The sequence below is a fragment of the Bidens hawaiensis genome, unplaced genomic scaffold, assembly GCF_021521415.1.
Source record: "Bidens hawaiensis isolate Kalapana, Puna unplaced genomic scaffold, B.hawaiensis_p1.1 tig00003004_1, whole genome shotgun sequence".
Classification (NCBI taxonomy): Eukaryota; Viridiplantae; Streptophyta; class Magnoliopsida; order Asterales; family Asteraceae; genus Bidens; species Bidens hawaiensis.
The window spans coordinates 2,814,580-2,827,525 of NW_027491161.1; the positions used below are offsets into that span (position 1 = coordinate 2,814,580).

The 12,946-nt window shown below is 32.6% G+C and overlaps 1 pseudogene; it reads left to right on the forward strand.

Moving 5' to 3' along the window:
• LOC143621998 (serpin-ZX-like) overlaps nucleotides 1–12,609 on the forward strand; it is a 95,649-nt pseudogene extending 83,040 nt beyond the window's left edge.
• The last annotated feature ends 337 nt before the right edge of the window (nucleotides 12,610–12,946 follow it).

Sequence of the window (12,946 nt, forward strand, 5' to 3'; positions counted from 1 at the left end):
GAAACAAAGGTACATCACGACAGGAATCTACGAATCACCGTTGATATCAGCATTGGTTATTAGAGAGAAAGAGGAGTGACAACCAAGAGATCACAAAAGGCAAAAGGCACTAATGCTCAGAAGGTGATCGATGGTGAGTCAGAAACCAAGAAGCTGGTTCAAAAGGCTTGTGACGCGTGTGTATCGAATGTCCTGATGAATTTCATTTGGCATGGTACAAAACATGGTGCATGATGTACAGGAGCTAAAGCATACACTCACCCGTAATTGTAATGTTATAAATAATAATAATAATAATAATAATATATGGGTTACGTATCTTAATAAGAGGGTTAATTTTTTATGTAGATCAAACGTTATTGATCAGTATGGCAAAATATCAAAAGTCCATATTGGGATGGGTTTTCTAAGCCCAGTATTATACACAACTAAGGTGTTGTTTATTTTTTAAGAGATAAAATGTCTGCAGTCTGCGGACCACATCTGCAGACATCTGTAGCAGAAGAGGTGGACCAAACCTCTGCAGTCTGCAAAAAGAAGACTGTTTGTTTTTTAACACGTCTGCAAACTGTTAAAATTAACATAAATTTAAATAAACCGAATTTTAAACATAAAAAAGGTCTTCAAACGACTTAAACTTTATGCAAACATAATGTAACAAGATCTTCATTAAACCTAAACTTTCTACAAACTTTTTAAAAAAAAAAACTAATGATAATTGGACAATTATACAAACTAATAATTGAACAAAAACTAATAATAATTCAACAAATCAAATTCTACAAATCATTTTCTTTAAAAAAAAACTAATAAAAATTCAACAATAATTGAAAAATAACTCTCGAGCTCTCGTAAGTCAAAACGAGCCAAGCTCAAGCTCGTTTACACAAAATAAACCTAAATTGATATACACGACATCAATAATCACTCGACGAACATCAATTAAACCTGATTTCAACAAATTCCAATCTTATAAACTTTCAATAGTATAATCCAATACACAAATTCAAACCGATTACATCACAAATCATACAAATATAGGTAAAGTACACAAATCAACAAAACAATAATACCCGGACTGGAGTTGTGGATGTGTGGCAGTGGACGGCGGAGACGGCGGACCTGCGGCAGTCGAAGGGTGGTGGAGATATGGGGTGGTCGGAGAGAGGGCGGCGGAGGCAGGGGAGGGGCGGCGGAGGTGTAGGGTGGCTGGATAGGGGATAGCGGCAACAGGGGTGTGGCGGCGGAAGTGTGGGGTGGCCGGAAAAGGGGGCGGCGGAGGTGTGGGGTGACCGGAAAGGGGGCGGCGGAGGTGTGGGGTGGCCGGAAAGGGGGCGATGTTGGAGAAGAGAGGAGAGGGGTGGAGGAGTTGCTAGGGTTGATGGAAGTGTTTGATGAAAAGATGTGGGAAGATGTTAGAAGCTGATGGTCCAAGTCATCTCCAAGAAGAGGGCGCGCAGACGTTTTTTAATGAAATGTCTTTCGAAAAACAAACAGTCTTCAGACCATAACATCTGGGCGTGGTCTACGCGATGCAGACATAAGAGGCTAGGAAGGTCTTTAGAGAAAAAACAAACACTACCTAACTCACTTGTCCCTAGTATTCTTTTAATAAAGCATTTAATAGTCCAGGCTCACAAGAATAATCAAACAACATCCACGGGCTGTTTGTTAAGCCCAGCCAGAACTATATCACGGAAAATAATAATAAGCATGCTACCGGGCCGAATAACATTTGATTTAACGTTCTCACCACTTAGGTGTTGTTTGTTTTTTCAGATGTAAAATGTCTGCCGTCTGCGGACTACACCGAAGACATTTGTAGAAGAAGAGGTTGACCAAACCTCTGTAGTCTGCAAGAAGAAAACTTTTTGTTTTTTAACATTTGTAAATTGCTAAAATAATCTGGTAGTGGTGTACAAATTATGGTAGTGGATGGTGGTGATGCTGGATGGTGATAGTGGTAGTGGTGGTAAAAGGCGGTGGTGGTAGAAGGCCATGGTGGGTGGTGGACGATGGTGGTAGACGGTGGTGGTGGTGGTGGACAATGGTGGCGGGCGGCGAAAGGTGGGTGGGTGGTAGGGGGTGGACGGTGGTGGTGGCGACCGATGGGTGGTGGTGGCGGGCGATGGGTGGTAGATGGTGGTGGCGAACGGTGGGTAGTAGTGGTTGTAGTGGACAGTGGGTGTTGGTATGGTGAGGTGTTTTAACCCTCTACAAACCTTAAAAGATCTCATAAGTGGATAGACCAAGTCTGCTCCATGAAGAGCTTGTGCAGACGTTTTTTAATAAAATGTTTTCGAGAAAACAAACATCCTGCAGATGCCAATGTTTGCACGTGGTTTGCGCGACGCACACAAAAGAGCATGCGCAGACCTTTTCAGAAAAACAAACAGCACCAAGGTCGAGTCTTTCTGATATTGATTTATAGAACACGTACATAATAATTTTAACCCAGTCCCACATCCCATTTTTCTGGTCAGCCACCTTCACAATCACAACTACCTGCATCATCACTTACGTCCGGCGACCTCACCAATACACCCATCTTGGTTCATTTTTTGAAGCTCATACGTCTATTCAGTTCGTTTTTGTTCCCTTATTCATAGATTTGGAAGGGGTCTTATTTGCGGGTGAATTCGTGCAGTGACTACGACGACTACAATGCTTCTGGTTGTTGGCATAAATGGCACAAAATAAAGTGGGCGGTCGGAGATGATAAGAACGTCACCGGAATTTCAAGGTAGGTAGAAACAAACTGTAACATTTTGTTTTTGTAAAATTTTAGGGCTGTTGTTGGTGTTAGTTGAAATTGTCTCAAAATTGGGGAAATCACAATTTAGGTGAAAATATGATAATTGTTTAGTGTGTAATTGGTGAAAAAAAATACAAATATATATATATATATATATATATATATATATATATATATAGGATCAAGAGAAAACTTATCTTTAGAGAGAAAACTAAAAAACTCCTAAAAACTCCTAAAGAATTATTTTTAACTAAAAATAAAAAAATATTTTCAAAATTATGTTTTAGCCATTATTCTTATATTTTCTTATATTTCACTCGAAAAATATATATATAAAAAAAAGACCGTTGTAATGCACATACGTATTACTGTGCGATACCGTTGTATTACACATGTGTATTACTATGTATTTTTGAGTTTAATAGGTTTTATTGCATATATTCAATACTTGTGTATTGTATATGTGTAGTAGTGTTGTATTATATGAAAAAAAATAATAATAAAATAAAAGTCGATGTGCTGCACATATGTGTTAATGTTGTATTACACATACGTACTAATGTGTATTCGATGTGTGTATTAGTCTTATATTACATATATACAATAGTGTGTATCAAATATGTGCAATAATGTTGTATTCTATGCAATACAAACACTTCTGCATATATGCAATGCACACTATTACACATGCGCAGTATACCGACGAGGTTACCGACAAGTTTTTTTTTTGAACCAATAACAACATATAAGAATAATGAAAAAAAAAAAGAAACTACAAATAAACAATTTTAAAAAAAGTTAAAAATAGTTTTTTAAAAGTTTTTAGGAGTTTTTAAGTTTTTTATTTAAAAGGAGTTTTCACTATAACCCACCCTATATATATATGTATATGTATATGTATATGTATACACACACACACACACATATATATATATACATACATGTGTATATATATACATACATATATAGGGGAGAGATAATTGAGAACATTGCTTAGTTTTAAGAACTTAAAAACTTCATTTTTGACCACACATTTAATTAAATAGATTAGATTATTTGTTTAAGATTAATAAAGTAGGAAAGAGAATTAAGATGTACAGTGATTACATTAATTTAAACATCCGTCACACCTATGTGATAAGTCGACTCGGTGCGTAAAAAATTCTGTAATTTTTTTACGTACATGTAACCTACATATATTACGTATATGTAAAAAAATTCAAAAAAAATTTGTTACGTTAAGTTCTTTCGAGTTCTTAAAACTCAAAGTGGCATTCAAAAGAAATCTCCCATATATCTACCTATACTAATAAAAGAAAATAATTCTAGACACATGGCATTCTGAGGTTAATTCTCACTATCAAATTTCCGCCCAAATCACTTCTCTTCTATTGATGGAAAAACAAATATATCGGTTCTAAATATAGTATTGATTATAAATTCAACATACGTATTAACTGGTCAATCTCCATTGATAGAATTATTAATGATATAAATTATATTGTAAACATACTTAATATAAAAAAAATATTAATATATATAATAATTACGTGTCATAAATATATTTTCTTTAAAGTTAAAATGTATATAAAAGAGTTTATGTTTAAAGAGTACACTAACGTTTAATTTTTGAGACATCTTCATATTGAAGAAAACTTTAATAATTTTGTTTACTTTTTACAAATATTCAATGTTTAATAAGTCTTAAAAATCATAGACAAATTTTCTAATTTTTTAATATTTAGTATAAGATTATTGTGACAGTTGAACAACAGTGTGTTTATAAGGACATCATGAAAACTGTTCAGAAAAGAAAATCTGGTGTCTTTTTTGGTTTATGGTTTGGTGTTTGGGGTGTGGAGTGAAAGACTTTAACTACATCTTTCAGATTCTAAATGCCTCATTGTTTTAAATGGTGCTTCTGGTGGCATTGCTTCATTATTGTATGCCGATGGACCCATTCTCGATTTAAAATTCAAAAATACATTTGACGATATAAAGCGACTATATTTATAATACATTTTTTACATAATATAAAGAGACTTAATTATCTTTTATTTTATTTTTATTAAATTATTCATTGTAATTTATACATTAACTTATACCGTGTAACACACGGGTTTCTAATGTTAGTGTATATATATATATACAGGGAGATGATTAAGAAAGAACTCCTTATTAAAGAGAGAACTAGAGAACTAATAAAGAAATATTTTTAATTTAATTAAAAAAATATTTTTAAATTTTTGTTTTTGCCATTATTCTTATATTTTGTTACCATTCACTAGAAAAAAATAAAAATAATAATAAAAATACTAATAAAAAAACTCATTGTAGTGCACATATGCAATATATCGACTTTTTTTATTGCATATGCGCACTAGTGTGTATTTTGATATGTGCAATAGTGTTGAATAGCATATATATAATTTTTTGTATTGTAATAGTGCAATAGTGCTATGCTATATCCAAAAATACAAAAAAATCAATATAGTGCATATTTGCACTAGTGTTGTATTACGTATATGCGATAGTGTGTTTTGAGTACAATTATTAGTGTTGTATTTGCATATATTCAATAGTGTGTATTGTATAATGCAATTGTGTTGTATTATAAGCAATAAAACATATTGTATATATGTAATACATATTAGTGCACATATGCATTACATTAACGGGTTTTTTATTTATTTATTTTTAATGAACAATATCATCTTAGTAGAAGAAGGAAAGGAAAAAAAATCATAAAATATTTTTTAAAAAAAGTTAAAAATAATTTTTATTAGTTCTGTAGTTCTCTTTTTAAGAGAGGTTCTCTCTAGATCCCACCTATATATATATATACATATATATATGTATGTATGTATATATACACTGGCGAAGCTTACTTAAGGCCGTGGGAGGACCAAGCCCCCATTTTTTTTGGCACAGTAGTGTAAATTTACCCGTTTTTGCCCGAAATTTTTTATGTGTAGTGTAAATTTAGGCGTTTTCGGCCAAAAATTTGAGTCCGGCCCCCCATCGTTTGTGAATTTTTGTATACATTTTGAGTCCGGTCCTCCCGGTGCCTTAGTCCAAGCTTCGCCACTGTATATATAAATACAATTACTATATAGAGATAGTAAGAAAATCCATATAATTTTGTTTTAAGAACTACTTTTTTTGACCTCTAAAGTCAAAGCACGCTCACTGCTCAGCTTTAAAAACAAAATGCACATCACTAATTCATTTGCAGAAGCATGTTTATAGCAACCGAATCAACAATAAGCTAAGTGAAAACCCTTGAACCTTTATACGATCTTAGATTTTCAGTTATGTTGCATAGAGTTTTTTCCAAAATTAGCTTGCACTAATCAGTGACCTAATCTGTTTGTCCAATTGATCTTGTAGCAGATATGTTTGTTCAAATAACCTTGTAAATTATAGTCAAAACAGTTGTAATTAATATAAATTTATAAAATTATAATACATTTGAAAAAGAGAAAATGTGGAAAAGTAATAGCAGACTTTATTGAATTTGACTAGGGTTGTGCAATTGGTCATACCCGGACCGAAATAATTCTGACAATAGGCAACTCCAGGTTTTTTAAAAATAATTCTGACATTTACTCTTTTGTACCGTTTCCCGTAAAAGAGAACCGGAACCTGGACATTGTTTCTAATACCGGTTCGGTTTCAAGGGTGCGGGACAGGTTTTGCGGGTCTGACCTGTATTATGCACAACCCTAAATTTGACCATACAAATTGTACCAGTTGACCTTGAAATTTTGGCCATACAAATTGTACAATTTGACTTTTAAAGTCAAACTTTTGTTTCATCATTTCATCAAAACCCTATAGAAACTCGATGGGTTTTGGGCCGGGTATACCCGACGGGTATTTTTTTTAAATTCGATAAGAAACTTGAAACCTGATGGGAAAACCCGATACTCAATAGGTAATTACTCGATTAAAACCCGACGGGTTTGGGTGAGCTTTAATTATCGGGTATGGGTTTGGGAAAACCCGACCCATTGCCATTCCAAAGAATTCCAAAGCATCATATTTAAAATTGCCATGTACGCATGTTTAGTTGTAGGAAGTCTGGGTTTCATAATGGAGACCCAGGTTCAAACCCATTAACAACACTTTGGAGGGAGCATGAGCGACTCAATGAAAAAGAAGATTGAGATCTTTGTGATATTCAGTTCGACCATGAGGGCGATCGGGTTTTACCACCAGTGCGCCTTCGGTCGGGTGGGTTTTTTCGGGAACTGTAGATAATTTGGAGGTGCTTAAGGGCTTTATACGGCTGGGTTGGGTCAGCTGTCGGTGGGTTTTTGCCATCGTGTCACCCATTGCGGAGCACCTATGCAATTCTTTGTTTGTTGGCCGTTATAGAAAAAAGCCATGTTCACCTGCTATGTAGGTGAAAAAAACATAGGATTAGAACATTCATTTTAAGTCTAGTGATCTAATTGGAACAAAAGAAAATATGAATAATCTAATTAGAACTAATTTGAAACTTAATTGCTATTTTATGATGTCTCTCTTTCTATTATATAAAACCACTAGTTTTAGAGCCCGTGTCACACACGGGATAATTCAAATTATAAAATTATAAGTAAAACAAATAATTACATAGCGTATATGAAAAAAAAATATATATTACATTTATGCTTGTATCTATACAATGTATACATAAATTGATTTTATTTATATCAATAAATGATTTTTTTAAATGAAATTAATAAAAAAATGTCCGTGCAAAAACGTACCCGTGAATGCTTCTTTCTATTGAAAAATTCATTCTCGGTGTCATATATTTATAATTGAAAGAATTTTGGTTATGAACCAATTTCGGAAATAACACTTCTCCCACGATAGTAGTTCTAACCACTCAGCCCAAATACAAAGGAGGCGTTACATTTATTGACATATATATCAATTTACCATCCATCAAAGGAAAGTAGAACATTAAGTTGTAATAGTGGACATTCTTTAAGAACTATGTTTTTCTGAGTTATACCATGAAAAAGATTTTAATAAGTTTCAGAGGGCTTCTCAACTTTGTCATAATGACAACATAAAAAATAACATGTTAACCTATTCAATTTTGTGAATATTTTGTTACTTTTGAGCATAGTTTTGCATGACATTTTTCCCATACACGTTCTGATCATCATTGAAGGAAAAAATTAACGTTGACATAATTATTTCAAATTTGATAAAAGTTAGAAGCATTGATAGGCATAGAGGTGGCATGTCGAAAGTGTTCGCTATCTTTTCTTAAATTTTAATAATTGACGGAAAAATAGTCAACTTACCAAATTCCGAACCTTTTGATTATTTCAAAAAATGCATTTAAAAATAAATTTGAAACCCGAATCATGTTTAAAATTCTAACTTTCATACTTTTGACATTTTAAAGTCAACACTTTGAACCTATAACAAAATTGACGATAAATCTATTTTGCATTCTCAAACTTTTAAAAATACTCAAAATTTTTTATTTTTGACATGTAACAAATTTTGACCTTAATGTAGTTAACTTGTACAAACAATCTATTTACCAACTTTTGACCCATAAAATCAAATTTAAGTTCCACCAAAAACCCGAAACAATTTTCATTTAAGAAACATGATTTGTTGTTGATTTTTGGAATTCACCAAGTATTTTGAAATATATAGTAAAATAATATGTTAATATTTATATTTATAAAAATATATAGATATTATATAAATATAGTGTAAAAGAAAAGGGAATAATTATTGATTTGTTGCATATATTAGGGTATATTAGTTTTGGAGGGAAAAAATTGTGAGAATTAACCAAAACATGACAAGTGTTCACATTTATTTTACTTTATTAGAATAGGTAGATCACCAACCGAAACGTTTTTATTCATTGATCTTTGTATCCATTGTGGATACCCATATTGTTTATGGATCACACCAAAGCACAAAACCCATTTCGTTTTATGATCTGGTGTTAAGCCATGATTACTAAGCCCATCCCTATTAATTTGAAAGGCCAATATTATTAATATATAGCCCAAATAGAGAGATGGCCCAACCGACAAAATACGAAACATTATTATTAAACGAGCATGCGCTCCCGCATTTCCTAACTAGTTAATAACTAATAATGTTTATTAGGTCATCAAGTTAATCCAATATCAGCAAAATCATGTTGATAACACTAAAATTACCAACAATCAGCAAAATACAATCATGTTAACACTCTCGCAGTTTCACTAACTACATATATTCATTGCGTCCAGAAAATACATTGCATCAACCTTGCCCTTATGATGTACTAGACATCTAAAGAAAGGAACCGAAACTACTAAAAGATAAGTAAATTCATATCTTCTAATAAAATTCACAGATTTCATCGGCCGAGTTGAGAAAAACTTACAAGTAACTACAAGAACAAGCAAGACGTTGAGGAAAATCACCATACAAGATGAGAGGTTAATCATACGAGCGAGGTTTTCTTGTTTGCGTTGGTTCGTTAAGAAACTGAACATGTTTGTGTTCGTTTATATTCGTTCATTAATAGTATAACGAATTCCTCACAAATGTGAATAGATGAACATAATTAAACATACATAATAGACATATTTTCAACCAAATTAAAATAATAATAGTATAAACGATACAAACATGATAAAACCCGTATAATACAGGGGCTATTTAGTTAGCTAGTAATAGTATGTAAATTTTCAATAATATTTCCGTTAATAAGTAGGGTGAAATAAAATAAAAAAAACAAAACAAAAGAAAGAAATTTAAACACCTGCTTTGATGCGAAAAGTATGGCGTTGGTTGTACGCTACCTTTCAAATCTTAAACCAAATCTTAAATAATATTTGATTTGATTTGATTTGATTTGATTTGATTTGATTTGATTTGATTTAAATTAGGTAGGGTAACTACGAAAAATGGAAACGGAATTTTAGTTTTTTTCTAATAACATCTTGAAACTATAAATACGTTCACAATATCCTTTTTCTCTAATTCCTCTACAGGTTTTTTCTTGTTCTTTCAAACCCAACAATGGCTTCTAATTTCCCCTTCAACAACTTCAATCAATCAACGGCGGACATTGACTACCTCTATCCACCAACGCCTTCTCAATCAGTCAGCAATCAAACCCACGTCTCAACCACGCTCGCTATATTCGTGGCTTGTGTCCTCAATCCTAGCCGATGGAAGCCCGAGTGGTGGACCTCAATTATGTTTTGTGAACGGGGTTTGGGTTGACAAATCGCACTCTCTTAAAACTTCTTTTAAACAGATTGGGGACACTGTTTATAAAGCCGCTTGCAAACAAGTCGATTTCCAGACCCAGATCAGTTCTTAGTTCCTTCAAATTGGACTACTTTGAGTTGTTGCACAAATCGTTTAGATCATATTTTGCTATACAATATAATTGGTTTGAGAAATAGTAACTTAAACCTATTCCAATTTATGTGCAACTTTTATGAGGTAGTTTTTAGATTATATTTTATTATGCATGTGATACAGTATAATTTGTTTCTGATATATTAACCTAAACCTAATCAAAGTCTTCTTATGCAACATTTATGAGGCAAGTTTTAGATCATACTTTATTATGCGATACAATATATTTTGTTTTTATATATTAACCAACTAGAATATAACCCGTTTAATATACGGGTAGTTAAAAAAAATACAATAAAAAGGTTAAATTTAATAATATATATATACCTTTATAAATAAAACTTTATAATTTATAAATATCAAAAACCCATTTAATACAACATTTAAAGTTACATTTATAACTTTGTTAGTAATTCTATAAATGATAATAGCATTAGTTATTATCATAATTGATCACTCTAGTTGAATGACATGTGGAATAATGATTTTGCTTGAGTAGTATAGAAACCAAGTAAGTGTAGTTAGAAGAAATATTTACCAAATAAAGGATACTTTGAAAAATAATTCCCAAAATGGGTGTTTTCTAATTTAATGTTTAAAAAAAATTAAAACACTCCCATTACTTCATCTTCTCCTATAGTTACCCTGATTCACTTGTCACCCTAATTCAAAACTGACACTAGAAACTTGATTATGAATTCCGGCAGTTCATGCAACGTCACTGCAAGCCTCGATTCCAATATTGGCCATTTAGGCGGCTGTAATGGCGGTTCACGGCGGCGACAAGTTTGTATTCTTCCGGCTGTTCACTGCTGCGCCATTGCGAACGTCGATTTCTAATCCAGCGGTCAGGCGGCTTTCAATGACGGTTCACGATGACACACGTTTTTGTTCTTCCGGTTGTTCACGACCGTCAGTGCAAGTTGTGGGATTCACAAAAATATTTGATTGTATTCATATTTGGTTTTAATTGATTTGAATGTTTGATTATCAAATGTCTTCTTCATATGAAACAATTTGTTGGGCGTTAATTATTAAGTCTTTGCCAACTAATTCTTATTTCAAGTGTGGGTATTCTTTAATTTCAATTGTTAGGGTTTATTGTTGGAGAAGATGAAGGAGTTGGTTGAGTTTTTTCTTAATTGATTTTAAACTAAATTAGAAAACACCCATTTTGGGAATTATTTTTCAAAGTACCCCTATCTGGTAAATATTTTTTATAACTACACTTGGTAAAAAACTCGATTTAATAATATATGTAATAATATACCTTATGGATTCATAAGATATAAATAATTATAAATAAAATTTTATAATTCATAAATATCAAAAACCCATTTAATACAACATTTAAAGTTGCATTTATAACTTTGTTAGTAATTCTATAAATGATAATAGCATTAGTTGTCATCATAATTGGTCACTCTAGTTGAATGACATGTGAAATAATTGTTTTGCTTTAATAGTATAGGCAGATTCCTAATCAAATTCTGGGCAACTTTTATGGGGTAAGTTTTAGATCTTATTTTCCTGGTTTACCATTAGTGATCAGGTTCTTCCTGTGATATAAATCTTGGCATTTTGTTCACAAACTGGTTTGGATATTATCTTTATTAAAAGCTATATATACCACTTGTTTTTGGTATAACTAACATGTTCTTTATTGATTAACAAAGGCTGTCGAGGTAGTCAACGAGGTGAATCTATGGGCCGAAAAGCAAACAAATGGCTTAATCAAACAAGTCCTTCCTAAAAATGCAGTTAACAATCTCACCAGACTCATCTTTGCAAATGCGGTCTACTTCAAGGGAGCATGGGGTCAGAAGTTTGAACAGTCAATGACAAAAGAGTATGACTTCCACCTACTCGACGGCAACAAAGTTGAAGTTCCTTTCATGACTAGCTACAGAAGACAATTTGTGCATGAATATGATGGTTTCAAAGTATTGGGTCTTCCGTATTTACAAGGTCAAGATAAACGTCGGTTCACAATGTACGTTTTCCTCCCAGATGCAAAAGATGGCCTTCAATCTTTAGTAGAGAAAATCGGCTCCACATCTGACTTTTTAGACCGTCACATTCCACACAATAAAGTACGGGTTGGGCGGTTTTCGTTACCAAAGTTTAAGATCTCATTCGAGTTTATAGCTACTGATCTGCTGATGGAACTAGGGCTTGTATTGCCTTTCACCAATGATTGTGATTTGAGTGAAATGGTTGACTCATCTGCAGGTGAAAGCCTTTCTGTTTCCAGCATTATTCAAAAAGCTGTTGTGGAGGTTTGTGAAGAAGGTACTGAAGCTGCAGCGGTCAAGACAACAATGTGGTTTGGTTCATCAATGATAGCATAGAAGCCTAAGGTGGTTGATTTTGTGGCAGACCATCCATTTTTGTTTGTGATAAGAGAAGATAGGTCTGGTGTCGTGTTGTTTATGGGACACGTGGTTGAACCTCATGTTTGTTGAAACAAGAGTTGATCTTTAGTATCATGAATAAGTTGTCTTTGGGCCATATAATTCAATCTCAAGCTAATGATTTGTTATATTTTGTCAGGTTCTTTGTTTTTGTGGGAGAGGTTATAATTCTAGGTTCAAGTTATTTTATAGATTAGGATAAAAATAAAAAAAGTGAGAAAGATTTGTAACAAAAAAAACAAAAATAAAAATAAATAATAAAAAATTAATAAAAAAAATTATTAACTCAAAATTTAATAAAATAAAAAACTTGAAAAAGACTCAATGTTGAGAGAAAAGATCATTGTATTTTTATTTATCATTGTGTTTTTTGTTTATTTTCATTATT